The sequence below is a fragment of the Salmo trutta genome, chromosome 16 (assembly GCF_901001165.1).
Source record: "Salmo trutta chromosome 16, fSalTru1.1, whole genome shotgun sequence".
NCBI classification, from domain to species: Eukaryota; Metazoa; Chordata; class Actinopteri; order Salmoniformes; family Salmonidae; genus Salmo; species Salmo trutta.
In genome coordinates this window covers 13283332-13306804 of record NC_042972.1, presented here as the reverse complement: position 1 = coordinate 13306804, position 23473 = coordinate 13283332, and the positions used below count along the sequence as shown (strand labels likewise).

The window sequence follows — 23473 nt, the reverse complement described above, 5'->3', positions numbered from 1 at the left end:
AGCTCAAAGTTGGCCGTGGAGTAGGCTATCCGAATCGACTGGCTATGTATTTTCATAGCTATATCATCTCCATAAACTCTGATTTCCTGAACCACAGTGTAACCGGAGTGGTTGTCAATCAGCTTGATATCTCCCATCCCATCCCCCTTCATCTCGTTTTCTTTCTCCCCATATTCCCTCTGTTATCGGCAGGGGTCGCATGGCATTCAGTATGGAAAAGAGTAGTCGAACTATATAACTCCAAGTGAACGCATGGATCAACACTCCTACATGACAAAGCGGACATGGAGTGAGCGCGCCGCTGGAAAATAGAAACAGACGAACGTTTTGGGAGGAAAGATAGCCAATCTAGTTCTGTCTTTTTACATTGACCTTGGGTTGTTGTAAACAATTACAGTCAACGTTTGTTCATGTATAGTTGCTGAAACATCTATATTTTTCACTCAAAGTTAACTTTACGCGTATTTTTCCTTCTGCGAACACAAATTGATAGCCTATTTATCCATAGAGCATCATCGCTTGATAGTGCTGAAGTGAGAACACCAGCGGATGTGAGGAGATAGTGTTTTTATAGACTCAACCCCTTTTTCTTTCAATCATTCTCTTTCTTTTTGTTTGGTCCAACAATAGAGAGAGAGAAACATAGGGAGAGAGAGAGAGTCACAGGCATTGGACCTGCTTTTATGCCGTCAGTCTTGCGGACCCTGAGATGGACGTGAGATTTTATCCAGCACCCCCTTCAAGCGTGGGCTCATGTACATTACCAACTGATTCAAGTTGCCTGACCTCTTTGGACTATTATCACTGCAACAAGGTAATTACTATTAACTACTAATTACTTAGGCTATAGACTACATTTAGATAAGAAAGTTGCATTCCTTTCTTAGTTGCGCAAATGTGTTGCATGCGGCTCTTCTGCATTTGTCATCCATGCATATTGATAACAATAGTGTAAAATATGACTCTACCTGAAATATATTCACATGACATGCATCGCATAGGCTACAGCTTTCAAAGAGCATTTCATAATTGAGATGTGTACATTTATCGAAACTTTCCTGCATTTTGTAGAATTCAGACTCAAGCTCCGCAGTAACTCTTTGGAAGTTGACAACCTCTCTTTAACGTGGAGATGTCTCCTTAAAAGGTGTATCGCTATTATGAGCAATTTGACAAACCTTTCACTGCAATGTGTATGTAAATTGTAGGTATGCTATAGGCGCGGTGCTGTAGATCCCATGCAGAAGTAATGGTGAGCACCATGCATGTCCTGTCCAGTGCAGATAGCCTCAAAGTATTCGATCAAATACGGACGTAATTACGCACAGTTTTCTGCATTTACTGTCTACTGTATACTCATAATTATCGCGATATTACGCCCAAATCGGTCCCTGCAGAAGAACACTAAATATAGAATTATTTTATTTCATGACGTACTACACAATAGTTTAATAACTGCATTCACCACACTGGTAAAAGTAACAATAATTCAAACCAAAGCCACTCCGCATAATAACACATTTAAACATAATCTAGTTTTTCACAGTTAGGTTCCCCCGTAAAAAGTCGCCGTGTCACATGTATTTTATCAGACACATATGGTCACGTTTTAAGGATGTTACAGAATTGCAGGACTTTTCATTCCAATACACCTGCAACGCATATTAGACGTTATAAGAAAAGCCTAATGATCACAATGGGCATTCACTTCACCGAGCCCAGCATTCACATGAACAATCAGTCCCTAGTGTAGGATAGCCTTTACTTATAGCCATGGTACCGTACTACTAACACACTATGTGAATGTATACTAGTATTATTTCTGCATCTATTCATCCTTTATCTCAGTTAATCATATATGTGTATGGATGCATGATATGCACGACAATGAATAATGTTTGATTGGAGCAGAAATGTGAACTCTCCGGATTAGATTATTGCCCTTGGGATAAAAACTGCACCTGTCGGCAAAGTTTCGTTTAACAGTTATTGGGTGGAGGGAAGCTAAAAAAACTCACAAAACCATTGAAGCTAAACATTTATGAGACGTTATTTTCATACCACACGGCTAATATCGTAATATGAAACATATGGATGGACGAAAATTTACGCATGGCAAACCAATCACGCCTTTTACAGCCTATACCTCATCGAGCTCTTATAACCTACATTTTTCCTAACATCTTGAACATTTTAAAACATTCCTCCTCATGTTAATTTTCAATCTGGATTCGAATTTATCGTGGGTACATTACTAATGTCTCCTTTGTTATACGATCACGTTGCAAACAGTTAAAATGTGCCCGCCTGGGAATTTCTATTGCGCCCTGCGATATATAGCATAGTGTATTGCTAACAGAAATAACTACAAGTAATAATATACCACGGACTATATGTTTCTAAATGCCTTCATTTTGGGATTAGATTGCTCAATGACACAAGAAGTAGCCCGACATATTTTGAATAAATACAGTATGTACCCACTGGGCACAGACGTCAATTCAATGTCTATTCCATGTTGGTTCAACGTACAGTATTTTCATTGTAATGACGTGGAAACAACGTTGATTCAACCAGCGTGTGCCCAGTGGGAACTACTATGTAGAAACAGTGGCAATCACAATACTGCCCCAGATCGTCTAGTACGCGTTCTGTTAGTGAGATTTCCTCAGTCAAACATAAAGCATTATCAGATCTCTGATCTTCTCAAACTGGAACATGTATAAAGTCCGAAAATAGTTTATTTGCCAATCTTTAATTTGGCCCAATGATCTTATTTAGGCTATACATTATACGTAGACCTACGGCTGGCACAATTACTGTTAATGTATTTTTTATTTTATTTGAGTTCTATTGAATAGTTATTACGGAGACCGCGGTCATTTGGCTGGCCAATTACCGTCATCCAAAATTCCCCCAAATTCCATGATGTGACAGCCTTATGTGGGACTATCATGTTGGATATTATTGAAGCACCTTATTACTCAACTCTTTATATAAACTACATCAAGATAAGAGAGAGATGAAAAAAAGTGTTGTTTATATTGAAGCCTGGTGGTTCAGAGGCATCAGGATTTTATTATCCATTATGTCCAGCACCAGTTGTCACTTTATCGAATCTGGCTGCCTGTGAATGCTATGCTCAAGGTAAAAGTTATGTACACATTTAGTCGGTAAATACAAAGCTACGTGCTCCAGGAGAGTGGATGATATAACTGAAATGTGTTTTCTTAGCATACATCTGTCTATGATAGCTGTTCTTAGATTAGAAATTAAAACCTTGGGTGAAAAATATGTTTTTAATCACTTTGCACTGTCACACACTTGTAAGTACTTCAAGATCGAATCTGGATTGCTTTCCCATGACTTGGGCCCCAGGCTTTGAATGCAAATTTACCATCATGATTCAATGAACTCTTGTTTGCACTAATGTTGCCAAGTTGGGTAAGAGGAGCAGTGGCGGTTCTAGACCATTTCAACTGGGGGGGGGCAAGCTGGGGCCAGTTGTACTGTTAGAGGGGCCAGTTACATTAGACGTTATCGTTGTCATATCATTGTCTTCACTGCATTGCAGGCAAACTTGCAGATACATGTGGTACGATACTGTTGTGTTCCGCCTAAAGCCGTCCCTCTAGAAAATGTGTGGGTTATTTAGTGTTCCGCGTTGCCACTGTCTAATAATGGATGTAAAAAAAGAACGATAGCAAAAATTATTTCATACTCCACATTTAGGGGGGCCACAAGGGGATCCAAAATTGTTGTCACAGGGGCACTGCCCCCCCCCTCCAGAACCGCTAGTGAAGGGGAGATGTTGGTTGCATAGACAGCATGACACAGCCTTGTTGTTACTAAATTCAAGTGTGTCCACACTGCACATTGACATACCATCTGTGCACCATCACAGTGCACCAAAACAAATGAAATCGTAAGCTGCCTTTTTTATGACAGTTCACTTTTGCATCAATCTTATATCACCAATGAAACTGTAGATGTGTGCTGTCTATGACACTATCCCTGAAAATTTGGGAGCTGTATATAATTGACCCTCCTAACTATGACTGATGCAATCTTGTACAGTGTTGCTGTTTGAACCAGAAGTGGCTTACATGGAAACCGGGTCATGAAGTATAAACAGCTTGTAGGCTACTTCCTGTGCTAGCTAACGTGCTAAAGTGCTAAAATGAGACGACTGCATTTCCTGCTGGTTTAGTGTAAACGAGACCTCTGGTAAAATGGCATACACACCAGAAGCCGTGATAGGGTTAATAATGCCAGGAACTTAAAGGATGTGTAAAATACAGGGGCAGTTTTATCATTGGAATGTGATACAAAATGAAGCAACGGTGTGCTTTAGGACCATGCGGACCCCTCTGTGCAGTCGGGTAGGCTGTTTGGAGTGTTTTTCCCAACTGGATAAAAAAAAATATGATAATAATGATATGTCCCCCCCACCACTTCTAAATCAGGAGTTGCGCCCCTGGTAAAATGTGTTAGCTAAATCGGGCTAGACTGGATGTTTGGGTTTGTGATCAGTGCATTTCATGGATCTGGATTGCCAAGCCATATCAAGGGCTCTCATGGATAGAGTTAGTGTAATGTATGAACATCTTGCTGAAGAGGGCACATCTTCTCCTCCACAAGTACATCATGGGGCAGGTTCCCGGACACAGATCAAGTAAAAATATTTTATTTAACTAGGCAAGTCAGTTAATAAAAACGAATTCTTATTTACAATGACGGCCTACCCCGGCCAAACCAAGACGACGCTGGGTCAATTGTGCACCGTCCTATGGCACTCCCAATCACAGCCGGATGTGATTCAGCCTGGATTTGAACTGGACTAAACTGGACTTAAAAAAGCAAGCTCAATGGGGAATCTCCATTGAAAATGCTTTTTAGTCCAGGATTATTCTTAACCTTTGTCCGGGAAATCACCCTGACATGCTGCATACTTCAGTTAGAGGCGCATTTAATGATGCCATTTCTAAACAACACATACATGTATGCATGTACTGTATGTTTATAGTGGAACATTGAATGTATTAAGTAGACCTACGTTTAAAGACCATATCTAGTAACTCCTTATACTCTATCATTAACCCAATGTAGAACAACCCAAGCATCATTCTGACATCACACAATACATTATGAACAGTAGTAATGTGCACATGTCAAAAGGGGGGATGGGGGGGTAGCACATCTACATCACAGCAGTGACCAGTCAAAAAGACTGAACATCATTACTTCTATTCATTCTGATATTAGCTGTCTGGGCCCATGCCTTTTCAACTCTCTCCAAGTGGCATTGTCCTGCATTTTCTGCGTCTCAAATGGCATAATATTCTCTATATAGTGCAGTAATTTTGACTGGGGTCCATAGGGTCCCCCATAAGGCTCTGGTCTAAAGTAGTGCACTATATTGGGAATATGGTTCTATAGGGACCTGGTCTAAAGTAGTGCACTATATATAGGAAATAGGGTTCTATAGTGATCTGGTCTAAAGTAGGGCACTATGTAGGGAATAGGGTTCTATAGGGCTCTGGTCTAAAGTAGTGCACTATATAGGGAGTAGGGTTCTATAGGGCTCTGGTCTAAAGTAGTGCACTATATAGGGAGTAGGGTGCCATTTGGAATGCACATATTGTCTGCAATTGGCCATGAGTCATCCTGACTTTTAGCCACAGATTCTCTCTCTCTCTCTCTCTCTCTCTCTCTCTCTCTCTCTCTCTCTCTCTCTCTCTCTCTCTCTCTCAATGAGAGTGGGTGTATTGTTGGTTCAGTATAGCTCCCTACACTAGGCGCATACCGGCACTAAATGGCCACTACTTCTTCATGTTTGGTTGAGAGACTTTTTGTCAAATTCGATATGACTTATGCATGTAATTTTAATTATTAGATTGGTTGGAAATATATAGTGAAAGGTATGGTGTACTATACATATTTGCACTGCGTAAGTATACAGTACAATGTTTAGAAAAAGTACATATCTCTGTTAGTCTAAAGCTACATTTATGCATGTTTAATTGGTGTTATGTCTCAAGGCAAGATCACATTTTTTTATTTAACCAGGCAAATCAGTCAAGAACAAATTCTTATTTTCAATGACAGCCTACCAGGGAACATTGCGTTAACTGCCTTGTTCAGAGGCAGAACAACAGATTTTTACTTTGTCAGCTTGGGGTTTCAATCCAGCAACCTTTCGGTTACTGGCCCAACACTCTAACCACTAGGCTACCTGCCGTCCCATCTATAGTGAATATGATTTAATGGGAGTAAGCCTCAGGTGTACAATTTTCCACTGTTTCCGCCATACGCTATACCTGCATGTACACTCTTAAATCCACACAATCAGAACTGCCCTGATTAAGGCTGCCTTCCGTTTTACCAAGGTACTCACTGCTGTTTGAGTATCGATCAAACACTTCTTACAAATTGGCTAGTTACAAAACTATACATCACCCTATTTTAGTTTGGGACGTTCCAATTTCACCCATATTAAAAGATTGATGGAATAGTCCAAAGTATGACCATGGTGGGGGTGGCCTTTCTCATGTTTAATCTCACAGAATGTGTTATTTTTTGCCCTTCTCTCTCGTAACATGACCTTAACACATTCACCTTAATACATTTTGCTGACTGGTGAATCCGAGGCAGCACCCTGGAAAAGCATTAACCCATGTATACTGTAAAGAAGGGATTTCTTTGTTGACGGATGGTCAGAAGGCCGGAACATAATTACAAATAATTTGTAGACTGCAAATTGACCGCAAGTAGCACAAAAATATTCTATATTTTACTAAAACATAATCCATTGAACCTGGCTTACATTTGTATAGAGTCATATATATCTCTCTATTATGCATGGGATTACTTTAGAACAGATTTCCAAAATTAAAATAATTGGAGCTGATTTGCAGGTACTTTTACAGTCTTATAATAAAATCACCTGCCAGTTGGGGAATGCTGCTGTAACGGAAGGAATGGCAGGAAGCAGTGCACACACAAAAACACTGCAGCTCTACTGGTACGGTATTACATCAACAGGGCACTGTACATCACAATCAACCTAAACCACCTCAAAAATACAAAATTAGATATTCACTGTAAAAAGTTTAATTTGCAGGTACTTCGCTGGATGTACAGTACATACATGTTCTGTACAAGTTGCGTGGTTGGCAGTACCACTTCCTGGTATTAATCAAGCATTCCTCCATGTGACCGAGCCTCTCTTTATTTACGTCGCCGGCAGCGGCAATGTCAAAAGGTCATGAGGAAAAATCAGGTAGCCTGGAGCTGATTACATCTCTGAGTTAATGATAAGTACGGAGCCATTCTCTAGGGGAAGTTGAGCTGAAATTGCCTTCCACACAGCGACTACACCATTACATTAGAAAATGATTTCTAACCAGCCTCCCCTCATCGTCGTGGTATGACTTATTTATTAAAAACACAAGAACAAATAGCAAGGAGAGGCAACGGAGAACTGCGATCAAAGCAGTTTCCTAAAAAAATATTTAATGCATTTTAAACGAGTTAAAAGTATTTTCCCGACGATAGAAAAGTATAAGTTTACGGTGGAGAGATGGTTAGGTCAACGGGATCCTCATATTTTTCACATCATTTGAACAGGCAAAAAATAAGACTCCAAAATGAACAAACCTGACTTTATTTTGATGCCGTGCCTGTGGTGACCTGATTTCCTGCCTTTATAGACCTACCTGGCATATTACTAGAGTCACAGACAGTGGCTGTAACTGTGACTAGGCCATTTACTGTGAAAGGCTGTTGGCTCTATATATAATAGGAGACGGATCCAGTAATACCTGCAGTAAATAAGAACCCGGGTCCTCAGGGATTGAGCCTGGACTCCAGTTTAACCTGCAGAAGAAAGAGCCTCACAGACACAATCCCACAGCTCTCCATGCTCGAGCCCTTACACATGAGTCTCATGGCATCGCTAAAAGAAGGGTTGACAGTTTATGAAGTTTAATGTAAAAGTTGTCTAAAAATAGATGAAATAGTTTAGTTTATCACCTGCATCCAAATGAGATGAATATCTGTTTGCTTTCGGTACTAGTGTGAAGCATACCAGTGTATATTGTAATTGTAATACTATCGTTATATCAATAGCTTCAGCCCCTTTTTATCAACATGATGTTTCTTTATTCATTAAGTAGGATGAATTACAATTGAAAATGTAATGCATTAAGATCAATTTACATAGATCATTGAAATAATTTGCATGCATAATCATCACAGTAAGTGAGTCATAGTCACATTCTGTAACAATAGAAGAAATGAAAGGTCTACATGGTGATTTGTGCTGGACCCGCTGTATGCTTACCCCTCACAAAGTCATATTAACTCTCATTATTGTCAGTGCTGTTCAAGCACACAATGTATCGCCCACCTCCGGTTCTGGAAGTGTGGGGGGGGGGCTTGCTTCCTCCCCTCTTCCCCTTCCCCCCTAGAGCAGCGTGGTTTGTCAGAGTGCTTAAAACGATACCTCTATCTCTCTCTCTCTCTCTCTCCCTCTCTCTCTCCCCTCTCTCTCTCCCCTCTCTCTCTCCCCTCTCTCTCCCCTCTCTCTCTCCCCTCTCTCTCTCCCCTCTCTCTCTCCCCTCTCTCTCTCCCCTCTCTCTCTCCCCTCTCTTAAGCCACTTTATATTCAGTTTCTTGATTGTTTCGGGGGGTGAGGAGGGTAAGGGGTTTTGAGGGGTGTGTGGGGAGGGGGCCCTTTATTTTTCAGCCACCGTGTCTTTAATGTCACTCAGCGATGTGGAAACCAAAATGAGCCTTGCCACCAGATGTGTTCCAGCCCAGATAGTGACTTGAAAGACAAACGTTTATTGTTTTAGTGCGCTTGGTGTGGTTCAAACCCAAACTGCATGAAATGCTGATTGATGGATCTGACTAAAAGAAGGAGAGAGAGAAAGTGAGTGAGCGAGAAAGAGAGAGAGAATCTGCTTGGTGCGACTTAACCGTTTCCTCGCTGCATAGAGGAGGAAAAGCCCTGACAGCATTTCATAGCAAGAGATATTCACAGGTTCAGCCCTTTGTTTTTAGCATACCTACGTACCTTTCGAAAAACAAAAACCTTTCTCTAACAAGGTTTGAAAGTTCTTTCAGTTTTAAAGGCAAAAAATATGGAAATCCTATCGAACAGCACTGAAAATGACCGTATCTACGAAGGAGCTGATGGTGGACTACAGGAAACAGAGGGCCGAGCACGCCCCCATCCACATCTACAGGGCTGTTTTGGAACTGGTCGAGACCTTCAAGTTCCTCTGTGTCCACATCACTAAGGAACTATCATGGTGCAAACATTTACATTTTTTACATTTTAGTCATTTAGCAGACGCTCTTATCCAGAGCGACTTACAAACACACCAACACAGTCGTGAAGAGGGCACAACAACATCTCTTCCCCCTCAGGAGGCTGAAAAGATTCAGCATGAGCCCTCAGTTCTACAGCTCCACCACTGAGAGCATCTTGACTGGCTGCATCACCGCTACGTCTGGCAACTGTTTGTCATCCGACCTCAAGGCACTACAGAGGCTAGTGCATCACTCCCTGCCATCCAGGACCTCTATACTAGGCAATGTCAGAGGAAGGCCCTAACATTTTCAAACACTCCAGCCACCCAAGTCATAGACTGTTCTCTCTCCTAGCGCACAGAAAGCGGTACCGATGCACTAAGTATGGAATCAACAGGACCCTGAACAGCTAATACCCCCAAGCTATAAGACTCCTAAACAGTTAGTTAAATAGTTCATCAATAGCTACTCATAATATCTGAATTTACCCTTTTTGCACTAACTCTTTTGACTCATTACATACGCTGCTGTTATTGTTTATTATGTATCCCGTTGTCTAGTCACTTTATCCCTACCGATATGTACATATCTACCTCAATTACCTCGTACCCCTGCACACGGACTCGGTACTGGTACCCTGTGTAATATGATATGATTTAGGAAATCTGGAAATATATTTGTTGCTCCAAAGCAACAAGATGATACATTGTGGTCAGTGACGTTCAATATCATCCACATGCTTGCGGCTTTCACTTTTGACTCTTGGTCGGGGAGATGCAACGTCCATGCAATCTGCATCATAAATATGATGATATCTGAAATACCTTTTCATTGCTCAGTTGGTTTTTCAACAACAATCCACCCATTGACCATAGTAATATAACCATTGAATGCATCAACTGTGTATGTGAAGTGTTGACCTAGTTCACTGACACTGCCTCTGCTTTCGCGCCTGTCCTAGTATGCAATCAACACTCTATTCAAGACACAGCCCGATTATCACAGAAACATATCAGTAAATCATGCGTTCCAGACAGTGCTTGTCAACACATTCTGACACACACCACTCAGCATCCACCTCCGCATTCCGACCTATTTCTGTTTTCGCATCACGTTCCAGGAAAGGAAGAACACAGTGGCTGGTCTAGTCTCATAGCTGCATTTTCTTGAAGGCCCCCCGAATTAAATGGTTGGTGGTTGGTGATTGCTTGCTACAGGCAGGAAATGAAACATCGAAAGAGAGGAAAGAAGAAAAGCAGGACATTTCATGGAGACTTGATGGGTCAGAGTGGTAAAAGTTTGACACGGTCTGGACACGGCTGATACTGTATCTTCTGGGGATTATCAGGACCAAGTAGTTATTAGTTCAGTCTGATGAAAAGAGAGGCCACTGACAAATATTGCATTCCAAATGGAACCCTATTTCCTATATAGTGCACTACATTTTACATTTACATTTTAGTCATTTAGCAGACGCTCTTATCCAGAGCGACTTACAGTAGTGAATGCATACAATTCATACATTTTTTTTTCTTCCGTACTGGTCCCCAGTGGAAATCGAACCCACAACCCTGGCGTTGCAAACACCATGCACTACTTTTGACCAGGGGCTCAATAGGGCTCTGGTCAAAAGTAGTGCACTAAATAGGGAATAGAACCTCCACTGGACCTCCACTGAACCTCCAATGGACCTCCACTGAACCTCCACTGAACCTCCACTGAACCTCCACTGGATCTCCACTGAACCTCCACTGAACCTCCACTGAATCTCCACTGAACCTCCACTGAATCTCCACTGAATCTTCACAGGATCTCCACTGAACCTCCACTGAACTTCCATTGAACCTCCACTGGACCTCCACTGAACCTCCACTGAACCTCCACTGAATCTCCGCTGAACCTCCGCTGAACCTCCGCTGAATCTCTGCTGAACCTCCGCTGGATCTCCACTGGATCTCCACTGAACCTTCACTGAACCTCCACGGAACCTCCACTGGACCTCCCCTGCCTCCCCTGCCTCTCCACGGAACCACCCCTGCCTCTCCACTGAATCTCCACTGAACCTCCACTGAACCTCCCCTTAACCCCCCATGAGCCTCCACTGAAACTCCATGGAACCTCCACTGAACCTCCACTGGACTTCCACTGAACCTCCACTGGACTTCCACTGAACATCCACTGAACCTCCCCTGCCTCTCCACTGAACCTCCCCTGCCTCTCCACTGAACCTCCCCTGCCTCTCCACTGAACCTCCACTGAATCTCCACTGAACCTCCCTTGCCTCTCCATCTTCATCACAAGCTGACTGAGACTTTCAATCTCCATCATACATTTTTTTGTTTGTTTGTTGTTTTACATTTTATGCGCTTTGAGATTATTTGAAAAGCCCTATACATGTAAAAAAATAAAAAAAATAATGTATGTGCAGTACCAGTCAAAAGTTTGTACACACCTACTCATTCAAGGGTTTTCTTTATTTTTACTATTTTCTACATTGAAGAATAATAATGAAGACAGCAAAACGATGAAATAACAAAAAGTGATAAACAAATCAAAATATATTTTAGATTTTAGCCACCCTTTGCCTTGATGACAGCTTTGCACACTCTTGGGCATTCTCTCAACCAGCTTCACCTGGAATGCTTTTCCAATAGTATTGAAGGAGTTCCCACATATGCTGAGCACTTGTTGGCTGCTTTTCCTTCACTTTGCGTTCCACCTCATCCCAAACCATCTCAATTGGATTGAGATTGGGGATTGTGGTGGCCAGGTCATCTTATGCACCACTCCAGCACTCTCCTTCTTGGTCAAATAGCCCTTATACAGCCTGGAGGTGTGTTTTGGGTCATTGTCCTGTTGAAAAACAAATGATAGTCCCACTAAGCGCAAACCAGATGGGATGGCGTATCGCTGCAGAATGCTATGGTAGCCATGCTCGTTAAGTGTGCCTTGAATTCTAAATAAATCACTAACAGTGTCACCAGCAAAGCACCCCCACACCATCACACCTCCTCCTCTATGCTTCACGGTGGGAACCACACATGCAGAGATAATCCGTTCATCTACTCTGCGTCTGACAAAGACATGGCGGTTGGAACCAAAAATCTCAAATTTGGACTCATCAGCCAAAGGACAGATTTCCACCGGTCTAATGTCCATTGCTTGTGTTTCTTTGCCCAAGCAAGTCTCTTCATCTTATTGTTGTCCTTTAGTAGTGGTTTCTTTGCAACAATTCAACCATGAAGGCCTGATTCATGCAGTCTCCTCTGAACATTTGATGTTGATATGTGTCTGTTACTTGAACTCTGTGAAGCATTTATTTGGGCTGCAATTTCTGAGGCTAGTAACTCTGGGTCTTCCTTTCCTGTTGCGGTCCTCATGAGAGCCAGTTTCATCATAATGCTTGATGGTTTTTGCAACTGCACTTGAAGAAACTTTCAAAGTTCTTGACATTTTCCATATTGACTGACCTTCATGTCTTAAAGTAATGATGGACTGCCATTTCTCTTTGCTTATTTGAGCTGTTATTGCTATAATATGGACTTGGTCTTTTACCAAATAGGGTAATCTTCTGTATACCAATCCTACCTTGTCACAACACAACTGATTGGCTCAAATGCATTAAGAAGGAAAGAAAATCCACAAATTAACTTTTAACAAGGCACACTTCTTAATTTAAATGCATTCCAGGTAACTACCTCATGAAGCTGGTTGAGAGAATGCCAAGAGTGTGCAAAGCTGTCATCATGGCAAAGGGTGGCTACCAGTATTTTGATTTGTTTAACACCTTTTTGGTTACTATATGATTCCATATGTGTCATTTCATAGTTTTGATGTCTTCACTATTATTCTACAATATAGAAAATAGTCAAAATTAAGAAAAACCCTTGAATGAGTAGGCGTGTCCAAACTTTTGACTGGTACTGTATGTATGCATGTATGTATTACAAGACCAAGCGCCATCTCCCTCTGGGCTGGGAGTGTATTAGCAGTTAGGCTATAAGCAACAGCTGATACTGACCAGATTTCTCCCCAAACATTTTCGTTGTGTTACTGTATATGTCTCTTTGTGAGAGGAGGCAGCTGTTTGTGTCCTTTAACATTTCACAGGAAAGTCAGAGAGATTCTAGAGATCCTATATTCCATAGAATAAATGTGTAGAAAAGCGATAAACAAACTGTCGGCTGAATGGAAAAATGCAGCTGTCGGGTTTATTAAAAGTGGGTCGGCGAGGAAAGCAGTTGTCTTAGCTTCCTGTGCAAACACACAGTGGAGATGGCTGGCCTTACTAAGTGCCTTTGGGCCTGGTTGAGTACACACACAGACCCTTTCAGAATCCCCCTATTTCAAGTTAAGCTTTTCTGATGAAGGATAATTCTGTAGAAGGCACAATCAATTGTACAGTACATTTCCATGAAGATTCATTTCTCATGTTTTTGACTCTGTAAATTGATTGTCATTTTCTTATTCAGAGCGACTTACAGGAAAAATTAGGGTCAAGTGTCTTGCTCAAGGACACATCTAGACAGCGCAGGGTTTCGAACCAGGAACCTTTCAGATACTAGCCCAATGCTCTAACCGGTAGGCTACCTGTTTTGTAATCTCAAGCTTACCCAAAACATTTTTCTTCAACAAGAAAAAAGGAGTTGTATTGCTAATATCACTGTGTTGAGGCTCCAGTCTCACAGTAAGCTTCTGCTCTCTGTGTTTCCCATTCTGTGACTTAAGATTGCCAAATAAGCCAGGGGCCACGTCGGTTTGGTCCTCTGCCACGTCTCCATGCCTAGTGTTTGCCAAGTGTATGGTTTTCCTGCCTATATATTACTCAGAGTATTACTGTTCCTTCAGGCAGGCTCAGTTAAAGCGTAATTTGCATATTTTGGTTTGTTTAAACTTTACCATCTTGTCTTCATTATTTTGTCCCAAAAACTCCACATTGATATTGAGTTGATATTACCGCTTCTTTTTATCTCCTCCTCTTATTGGTAGGAATGAGATGTGTCGGTGTCGCCCGAGAGGGAGCATGTCCGCAATGCAAACAAGGCATGGCTCTCTGGTTGCTGGTTTCACTTCATCCCTGACACAAAGGCGTTGGCATTTGGCTCTGCTCTCTGAGAACACTGACAGATTGTATGGGCACACCTCTCCGAGAACACTGACAGATTGTATGGGAACACCTCTCTGAGAACACTGACAGATTGTATGGGCACACCTCTCCGAGAACACTGACAGATTGTATGGGCACACCTCTCCGAGAACACTGACAGATTGTATGGGCACACCTCTCTGAGAACGCTGACAGATTGTATGGGCACACCTCTCCGAGAACACTGACAGATTGTATGGGAACACCTCTCCGAGAACACTGACAGATTGTATGGGAACACCTCTCCGAGAACACTGACAGATTGTATGGGCACACCTCTCCGAGAACACTGGCAGATTGTATGGGCACACCTCTCTGAGAACGCTGACAGATTGTATGGGCACACCTCTCTGAGAACGCTGACAGATTGTATGGGCACACCTCTCCGAGAACACTGACAGATTGTATGGGCACACCTCTCCGAGAACACTGACAGATTGTATGGGCACACCTCTCCGAGAATACTGACAGATTGTATGGGCACACCTCTCTGAGAACGCTGACAGATTGTATTTATTTTGTAATTTTTTATTTAACTAGGAAAGTCAGTTAAGAACAAATTCTTATTTTACAATGATGGTATGGGCACACCGCTCTGAGAACACTGACAGAGTTTGTAATTGTGTTTATTTAAAAGCAGCTTTATTGTATCATATACAGTACCAGTGAAAGGTTTGGACACACCTACTCATTCAAGAGTTTTTCTTTGTTTTTAGTATTTTCTACATTGTAGAATAATAGTGAAGACATCAAAACTATGAAACAACACACATGGAATCATGTAGTAACCAAAAAAGTGTTAAACCAATCAAAACATATTTTTTTATTTGAGATTCTTCAAAGTAGCCACCCTTTGCCTTGAGGACAGCTTTGTAGAAAAAAAGTAAAAATAAAGAAAAACCCTGGAATGAGTAGGAGTGTCCCAACCTTTGGCTGGTACTGTAGATCGTTAGTAATAATGACTCTTCTTGCTATCTGTAAGTAGATTTGCTGTCTTCTTTTCTTTGCAACACGTTGCTTGCAGGAAATAACTACACCCCATTCAAATAAGAGTGTGAAAACAGCTAGAGGGTGACTGATATTATGCCGGATACTTAAATTGCCTCAGGACCCAATGCTGAGGAGCACATAACCGTCGGATGATACATGCCTGCAATGCCATAATTGCCTATTTGTGGAATGGAGGGACTGTGAGCAGTTAAAAATAGTTGGAGGGACTATTAACGCTTTGCCAGCCAGTATGCTCATTTAAACATTCCTTTGATGTTTCTTCAGGGAGATCAGATCAATCCAAAGTCTTGTCCCACTTTATGGCTCAGCAATGATGGAAAAGGCACTGGCAGATGAAGTACTGAGAGGAATGTTTTGAATAGTGAATTTAGGTTGTTTTCTACCCGTCAAGGGGTCAGTGTGAGTGATGTGAGTGAATACAGTAATTCCTTTCACTGCTTGGCTATAATAAAACTTTACCTCCTGGCTTCTTAAGCTGTTGTTTCCCCCTGCCTGCTATCTTCTGCAGTAGAACCAGAGGACTCAGATGAGAATCATTTGAAATGTTAGCTTTTTTGGATGTGGCCCCTGCTGTACAAACTATACCCAGAATAAATAGCAGTAACCTTTGGTCAGATTTTTAAAAAGCTTTCATTGACACCAGACTTTTATTCAGGCGGGTTTTGGCAAGAAATGTCTGTTCATAGGAGCAACACTTTAATAATATTTTAATTGAGTTCTAAGGAAGCTAATCAGAATATTCTGATGAAGTTACAAATTGGCTAAAATAGGTCTATTGGACTCTGCCATGCACTTGAATTTTTTATTTATAATTTGTTTTAATTTAACCTTTATTTAACTCTGCATGTCAGTTAAGAACAAATTCTTATTTACAATGATGGCCTACCAAAAGGCAAAAGGCCTCCAGCGGGGACGGGGGCCTGGGATAAAAAAATGTTAAATAAATACAATATGAATATAGGACAAAACACACATCACAACAATAGAGACAGCACAACACTACATAAAAGGAGACCTAAGACAACAACATAGCAAGGCAGCAACACATGACAACACAGCATGGCAGCAACATAACATAACAACAACACGGTAGCAAAACAATATGGTAGCAGCATAAAACATGGTACAAACTTCTCTAAGAAGTTAGAGACAACAATACATCACGCAAAGCAGGCACAACTGTCAGTAATAGTGTCCAGGATTGAGTCTTTCAATGAAGAGATTGAGATAAAATTGTCCAGTTTGAGTGTTTGTTGCAGCTCGTTCCAGTCGCTAGCTGCAGCGAACTGAAAAGAGGAGCGACCCAGGGATGTGTGTGCTTTGGGGACCTTTAATAGAATGTGACTGGCAGAACGGGTGTTTTATGTGGAGGATGAGGGCTGCAGTAGATATCTCCGATAGGGGGGGAGTGAGGCCTAAGAGGGTTTTATAAATAAGCATCAACCAGTGGGTCTTGTGATGGGTATACAGAGAGGACCGGTTTACAGAGGAGTATAGAGTGCAGTGATGTGTCCTATAAGGAGCATTGGTGGCAAATCTGATGGCCGAATGGTAAAGAACATCTAGCTGCTCAAGAGCACCCTTACCTGCTGATCTATAAATTATGTCTCCGTAATCTAGCATGGGTAGGATGGTCATCTTAATCATGGTTAGTTTGGCAGCTGGGGTGAAAGAGGAGCGATTACGATAGAGGAAACCAAGTCTAGATTTAACTTCAGCCTGAAGTTTTGATATGTGCTGAGAGAAGGACAGTGTACCATCTAGCCACACTCCCAAGTACTTGTATGAGGTGACTACCTCAAGCTCTAAACCCTGAGAGGTAGTAAGCACACCTGTGGGGAGAGGGGCATTCTTCTTACCAAACCACATGACCTTTGTTTTGGAGGTGTTCAGATCAAGGTTAAGGGTAGAGAAAGCTTGTTGGACACTAAGACAGCTTTGTTGTACAGCATTTAACACAAAATTCGGGGGGGGGACAGATGAGTATAAGACTGTATCATCTGCATATAAATGGATGAGAGAGCTTTCTACTGCTTGAGCTATGTTGTTGATGTAAATTGAGAAGAGTGTGGGGCCTAGGATCGAGCCTTGGGGTACTCCCTTGGTGACAGGCAGTGGCTGAGACACCAGATTTTCTGACTTTATATACTGCACTCTTTGAGAGAGGTAGTTAGCAAACCAGCCCAAAGACCCCTCAGAGACACCAATACTCCTTTGCCTGCCCACAAGAATGGAGTGGTCTACCGTATCAAAAGCTTTGGCCAAGTCAATAAAAATAGCAGCACAATATTGCTTAGAATCAAGGACAATGGTGAGGACCTTTAAGGTTGCAGTGACACATCCATAACCTGAGCGGAAACCAGATTGTATACCCAAGAGAATACTATAGACATCAAGAAAGCCAGTCAGTTGATTATTGACAAGTTTTTCCAACACTTTTGATAAACAGGGCAAAATAGAAATAGGCCTATAACAGTTAGGATCAGCTTGATCTCCCCCTTTAAATAAAGGACGAACTGTGGATGCCTTCCAAGCAATGGTGAACCTCCCAAGAAAGAACAGGTTAAAAAGGTTGGAGATAGGCTTGGCGATTATAGGGGCAGCAACCTTAAAGAAGAAAGGGTCTAAACTATCTGACCAAGATGTTTTTTTGGGGTCAAGTTTAAGGAGCTCCTTTAGCACCTCGGACTCAGTGACTGCCTGCAGAGGGAAACTTTGTAGTGGGGCAGGGGAAACAGAGGGAAAAGCATCGGGGATAGTTGCATTAGAAGGGATGGGAGATGAGGAAATGTTGGATGGACAAGGAGGCATGGCTGAGTCAAATGGGAATTCTAACTTAATGAAGTGGTGATTAACGAGCTCAACCATGTGCTTATTGTCAGTAACAACCACATCATCAACATTAAGAGACATGGGCAGCTGTGAGGAGGAGGGTTCATTCTCCAGGTCTTTAAATGTTTTCCAGAACTTCTTTCCAGACCCACAGAGAGAGAACTGCTCCTTAAAGTAAATAACTTTGGCCTTCCGGATAGCCTGATTGCACTTATTTCTCATTTGCCTGAACGATAGCCAGTCAGCCTGAATATGCGTGTGCCGGGCCTTTCGCCAAATGCAATTCTTGAGGTGGAGTAACTCTGCAAAATCACGGTCGAACCAGGGGCTGAATCTGTTTTTAATTCGCATTTTCTTTAAGGGGCGTGTTTGTTAACAACACTCATATATAAAAAAAGAAGGTCCAAGCGTCTTCGACAGAGAGAATCAAGCTGATTCTATACCATTTTACAGAGCCCAGTTCTGAAAGGAAGGCTTGCTCGTTAAAGTTTTTTAGCAAGCGTCTATGACAAATCAGGACAGGTCGTTTCACTGAGCAGCAATTACAAACACAGGCTGTAAAACAGTGATCACTAAGGTCATTACAGAATTCTGATACCTATCAGGATTATTTGTAAGGATAACATCGAGGAGAGTAGCCTTTTCTGGGTGTTTGGAGTCATACCTTGTGGGATTGGTAATGATCTGAGAAAGATTTAGGAAGTCCCATTGCTTTAGGTCTTGGTCAGGTGGTTTAAGCATATCCCAGTTTAGGTCAACAAGCAGACTTGGTGTAAGGGGCCAGGAGAGAGCTTAGGGCAGGTAGGGTAAAGGCCGGTGATGATGGAGGACGATAGCACCCAGCAACAGTCAACAAAGAGCTATTTGAATGTTTAATGCTTAAAACCAGCAAATCTAATTGTTTGGGGACAGACTTGTTGGAGACAACCGGGCACTGAAGGTGATCCTTGGTAAAGATTGTCACTCCCCCACCTTTGGAAGATCTGTCTTGCCGAAAAAGGTTATAACCAGAAAGGTTAACATCAGTATTCAAAACACTCTTCCTTAACCACGTCTCAGTAATCACAACACATCTGGATTGGAGATGTGAACCCACACTTTCAATTGATCCATTTTAGGTAATAAGCTTCTAGTGTTAACGTGCAGAAAACCCAGGCTTTTACGAGAGCAGAAATCTGTGAATTGGGGCTAGCAACAGTAGATGGACCAGGGTGTACATGCACATTTCCAGATATCATCAACAGTAATACAATCAAGGCACGGCATAGTACAGGGAGAGCTCTGCAGTGCTGATTTATGACCTCTGAATGTGCATCAGATGGCAACACGATCATATTGTACAGCTGTTATGCATAACTGTGGGAGTCATAACTGTTATGCATAACTGTGGTAGTCATAACTGTTATGCATAACTGTGGGAGTCTCTGAATGATTTAAATGACTGAAAAACAGTCTATAGGTTGTAGGTTAGTTGGTATGTAGTTGAGCTGTAGGTTAGTTGGTATGTAGTTGAGCTTAGGTAGTGTAGTAGTTGAGCTGTAGGTTAGTTGGTATGTAGTTGAGCTGTAGGTTAGTTGGTATGTAGTTGAGCTGTAGGTTAGTTGGTATGTAGTTGAGCTGTAGGTTAGTTGGTATGTAGTTGAAGCTGTAGGTTAGTTGGTATGTAGTTGAGCTGTAGGTTAGTTGGTATGTAGTTGAGCTGTAGGTTAGTTGGTATGTAGTTGAGCTGTAGGTTAGTTGGTATGTAGTTGAGCTGTAGGTTAGTTGGTATGTAGTTGAGCTGTAGGTTAGTTGGTATGTAGTTGAGCTGTAGGTTAGTTGGTATGTAGTTGAGCTGTAGGTTAGTTGGTATGTAGTTGAGCTGTAGGTTAGTTGGTATGTAGTTGAGCTGTAGGTTAGTTGGTATGTAGTTGAGCTGTAGGTTAGTTGGTATGTAGTTGAGCTGTAGGTTAGTTGGTATGTAGTTGAGCTGTAGGTTAGTTGGTATGTAGTTGAGCTGTAGGTTAGTTGGTATGTAGTTGAGCTGTAGGTTAGTTGGTATGTAGTTGAGCTGTAGGTTAGTTGGTATGTAGTTGGCTGTAGGTTAGTTGGTATGTAGTTGAGCTGTAGGTTAGTTGGTATGTAGTTGGGCTGTAGGTTAGTTGGTATGTAGTTGAGCTGTAGGTTAGTTGGTATGTAGTTGAGCTGTAGGTTAGTTGGTATGTAGTTGAGCTGTAGGTTAGTTGGTATGTAGTTGAGCTGTAGGTTAGTTGGTATGTAGTTGGGCTGTAGGTTAGTTGGTATGTAGTTGAGCTGTAGGTTAGTTGGTATGTAGTTGAGCTGTAGGTTAGTTGGTATGTAGTTGAGCTGTAGGTTAGTTGGTATGTAGTTGAGCTGTAGGTTAGTTGGTATGTAGTTGAGCTGTAGGTTAGTTGGTATGTAGTTGAGCTGTAGGTTAGTTGGTATGTAGTTGAGCTGTAGGTTAGTTGGTATGTAGTTGAGCTGTAGGTTAGTTGGTATGTAGTTGAGCTGTAGGTTAGTTGGTATGTAGTTGAGCTGTAGGTTAGTTGGTATGTAGTTGAGCTGTAGGTTAGTTGGTATGTAGTTGAGCTGTAGGTTAGTTGGTATGTAGCTGAGCTGTAGGTTAGTTGGTATGTAGTTGAGCTGTAGGTTAGTTGGTATGTAGTTGAGCTGTAGGTTAGTTGGTATGTAGTTGAGTTGTAGGTTAGTTGGTATGTAGTTGAGCTGTAGGTTAGTTGGTATGTAGTTGAGCTGTAGGTTAGTTGGTATATAGTTGGGCTGTAGGTTAGTTGGTATGTAGTTGAGCTGTAGGTTAGTTGGTATGTAGTTGAGCTGTAGGTTAGTTGGTATGTAGTTGAGCTGTAGGTTAGTTGGTATGTAGTTGAGCTGTAGGTTAGTTGGTATGTAGTTGAGCTGTAGGTTAGTTGGTATGTAGTTGAGCTGTAGGTTAGTTGGTATGTAGTTGAGCTGTAGGTTAGTTGGTATGTAGTTGAGCTGTAGGTTAGTTGGTATATAGTTGGGCTGTAGGTTAGTTGGTATGTAGTTGGGCTGTAGGTTAGTTGGTATGTAGTTGAGCTGTAGGTTAGTTGTCATGTAGTTGAGCTTTTGTTCATTTGGAATGCCATTAAACGAATCTGGCCACGCTCCAACATGCTACAATTTTCACCTCATTTAAAATTAGAATGTATAAAGTACCCTGTTAAAATCCCTTCAGGGCAGTTTAATATTTATTAAACAGTTGCATTGTACACATTACATGCGTTTCAAGATGAGTTATCCTCCATAGCCTTCTCTTTAACATTTCAGAGGTAGCATGGAAGCATGGATTCCCTGTAATCTATTTTTTCATTTTTTTTTGTATTATTGATGTGTGGTTAAGTTACTGTATAAACTGTAAATTTGGTTTTGCAGCATTTATTTTTAGCCATACCATATTGGAAATCGTGAGAAAAAAAAGAGACTTTATTATAATGTATATAGAGTCACATGTAAACCCTTGCTCTGGCAAGACTGTGCAGCTGTTGACTACATTGTGAAGCTAGAATAGAGCTACAGCCTAAAGTAGCTGTCAGTGCTAACATACTGCATTTACTGTAACTCCCACTGCTAACAAAGTAGTCATTGCAGCATGCTAATAAACGTCACAAACAAACTAACCTAACGACAAACTGGATGTCAAAAATCTAACTGGGTCAATCATAATAACAGAGGCCTCTTTGACTAAAAGTATAGCCATGGTTTAACAAGAACACTATAGCCATATCTATAGGGTGTCTGGAATTCAACTTAACAAGAACACTATGGCCATGTCTATAGGGTGTCTGGAATTCAACTTAACAAGAACACTATGGCCATGTCTATAGGGTGTCTGGAACTCAAGAAGAACACTATGGCCATATCTATAGGGTGTCTGGAGCTCAACAAGAACACTATGGCCATATCTATAGGGTGTCTGGAACTCAAGAAGAACACTATGGCCATATCTATAGGGTGTCTGGAGCTCAACAAGAACACTATGGCCATATCTATAGGGTGTCTGGAGCTCAACAAGAACACTATGGCCATATCTATAGGGTGTCTGGAACTCAAGAATAACACTATGGCCATATCTATAGGGTGTCTGGAGCTCAACAAGAACACTATGGCCATATCTATAGGGTGTCTGGAACTCAACAAGAACACTATGGCCATATCTATAGGGTGTCTGGAGCTCAACAAGAACACTATGGCCATATCTATAGGGTGTCTGGAACTCAAGAAGAACACTATGGCCATATCTATAGGGTGTCTGGAGCTCAACAAGAACACTATGGCCATATCTATAGGGTGTCTGGAGCTCAACAAGAACACTATGGCCATATCTATAGGGTGTCTGGAACTCAAGAAGAACACTATGGCCATATCTATAGGGTGTCTGGAGCTCAACAAGAACACTATGGCCATATCTATAGGGTGTCTGGAACTCAACAAGAACACTATGGCCATATCTATAGGGTGTCTGGAGCTCAACAAGAACACTATGGCCATATCTATAGGGTGTCTGGAACTCAAGAAGAACACTATGGCCATATCTATAGGGTGTCTGGAGCTCAACAAGAACACTATGGCCATATCTATAGGGTGTCTGGAGCTCAACAAGAACACTATGGCCATATCTATAGGGTGTCTGGAACTCAAGAAGAACACTATGGCCATATCTATAGGGTGTCTGGAGCTCAACAAGAACACTATGGCCATATCTATAGGGTGTCTGGAGCTCAACAAGAACACTATGGCCATATCTATAGGGTGTCTGGAACTCAAGAAGAACACTATGGCCATATCTATAGGGTGTCTGGAGCTCAACAAGAACACTATGGCCATATCTATAGGGTGTCTGGAGCTCAACAAGAACACTATGGCCATATCTATAGGGTGTCTGGAGCTCAACAAGAACACTATGGCCATATCTTTAGGGTGTCTGGAACTCAAGAAGAACACTATGGCCATATCTATAGGGTGTCTGGAACTCAACAAGAACACTATGGCCATATCTATAGGGTGTCTGGAACTCAACAAGAACACTATGGCCATATCTATAGGGTGTCTGGAGCTCAACAAGAACACTATGGCCATATCTATAGGGTGTCTGGAGCTCAACAAGAACACTATGGCCATGTCTATAGG

General features: G+C 41.7%; 1 pseudogene; it reads left to right on the top strand.

Annotated features, from left to right (window-relative positions):
- Nucleotides 1–3: 3 nt before the first annotated feature.
- Nucleotides 4–23473, top strand: part of LOC115150115 (thymocyte selection-associated high mobility group box protein TOX-like) — a 163543-nt pseudogene continuing 140073 nt past the window's right edge.